We start from the raw sequence: 2,266 nt of genomic DNA on the forward strand, positions 1-2,266 counted from the left end.
TTCTTTTGGTTTAGCCAAGCACAGCAGTGCATCTACGTTGCAGTTCCACTCTGTGCCCTCGCGACATCACTCAGGGCACGGGGCGATTGCTGACAGTAATGGTACTGCAAGTGGCCTTTGGAGCAAGATGGACTGGACGAACATGCTGTTTGAAACTGTTTGCAGCAACGCGATGCAGTTTGTGTTAGTCTACCGAGTGCAATGAGTTGATAAATATAGTGCAGGCCATATATGAGCAAGCCTTGTTAAGGTTATCAGCAGCAACAAATAAGCTGGAAACTTACCAGTACCGTATTTGCGATCTCATAAATCATATTCTTCTCTTAATTCATACCTTGCTTTGAACAACCAGAAGTCTATACTCGTACAACTCACCACTTGAGAATTCATAAGACGAAGCATAGAAATACGGCGAATGCAGCAGCGGAGACGCTTGAGCCCCGTACTGCTATGAGAGGACGCAAAGCCATTACTTGCCGCTGGGGCTATGCTGTAAAGAGAGATGAACACGGCAAGATCAAACGCTTCAAAGTTCGACTTGTGATTCATGGGTTTAAGCAACTATATGGACTAGAGTACACTGAGACGTATGCACCTGTTATCCGGTTTGAGACGATTCGTGTGGCCATGTACTTCGCCCTCCAGCGCGGCTGGGTGATCCTACAGTATGATGTCAAGACCGCTTTCCTGTATGGACATCTCGACGAGCTAATCTTCATGGAGCAGCCTCCTGGGTTTCAACGTGAGCCGGACGTGTTTGTGTGTCGACTGTTACGAAGTCTCTACGGGCTACGGCAAGTCTCTAACGTTTGGAACCGCACCATGCACGCAGCGTTGCAGTGGCATGGTTTCTCGATTTTGGATTCTGATTACGGTCTGTATGCGCGAAAAGTGGGAGATAATAGAGAGATCTCAATGCTGATGACGGTGCATTTGGATGACGTATTGCTGCTTGGACCACCAGCTCTGTGCCGCAGCGTTGCACAGCAGCTCTCCCGCCAGTTTGAGCTGACAGAGCTTGGACCAGTGAAGTACTTAATTGGAGTCGAAATCATGATTAACCCTGTGCAGCAGCAGGTGATGTACTGCCAGCGCCAGTACGTAAAGGACGTTTTGAAGAGATTAAGCATGGCTGAGTGTAACGGCTGCATGACACCAGAGGCAAAGTCACCGCAGCAAGTGAGAGCGCCAACTGAACATACCTATCTACCGTACCGCGACCTAGTGGGAGCCCTACAGTATTTGGTTTCGGCGTTTAGACCTGACATTGCTCATGCCGTTCGCAACCTTGGCAAGTACCTCGGTAACTACACGTACGAGCACTACTTCAAGGCGAGCGCGTGCTCCGATACCTGGCACATACTGTTAACTACGGGCTAGTAAATGACATTGTTAATGGTTCGAAAGTGAAGCTGACGTGCTTTACGGATGCGGACTACGCTAATGATGAGTGGATATGTGACGATGCTCGATGGCAATGTGGTATCGTGTGCTTCCCGGAAGCAAGAGATCAATGCTCAAAGTACTACCGAAGCGGATTACGTTGCGATGAATGAAGGGACAATGGACCTACTGTGGATGTTAGGACTGTGTGTGGAGTTGAAATAGGAAGTTGAAGGACCTGTGCTGTTTGGAGACAATCGAGGAAGCATCTTCGTATCGGCTAAGCCAGGGACACACTCAAAGACGAAGCACATAGAGAACAAGTATCATCTTATCCGTCATCTCGTTGAGGAGAAGCTACTGAAGACGGAGCATGTTGGGACGAACGACATGGTGGGTGACGTATTGACCAAAGCGCTTGGTCGTGTGAAGTTTGAACGTTGCCGCGAGATGCTGAAGGTTCTGCCACCACTGGAAGATTGAGAAGATAACTGGTGATTCAGTGGAGTTATGCGTTACTGTTAATGCTACACTGCGAAGAATGGCTATTGCCTGGGCAAGCGCTGCCCTGTTGGATAGAAGGCGTGTTAGCACTGCAGCTAATACTGCTAGACGATCACGGACTACATCAGAGCGATGAAGCGCCGTGTTCGAGTGGGAGTGTGAAGTATGGTCCTGGAAGCTCGTCTGAGCCGTCGCCCGCTGTGATTCCAGGCCAACTCGCAGGATTTGTAGAATAGGGGCTCCTGCAGCCAATTGTTTTCTAACCCCTTACGCAATATACTCTGGAGGGCTCGCTGCTATCGCCGTACAGCACTTCTGAATCCGAGCTCGTGCCCTCCTGCTAGGCCTTCTGCCCAGCAATTCTCAGTTCGTGTTTGAG

The sequence above is a fragment of the Phytophthora parasitica genome (assembly GCF_000247585.1).
Source record: "Phytophthora parasitica INRA-310 unplaced genomic scaffold supercont2.22, whole genome shotgun sequence".
Taxonomy (NCBI): Eukaryota; Oomycota; class Peronosporomycetes; order Peronosporales; family Peronosporaceae; genus Phytophthora; species Phytophthora nicotianae.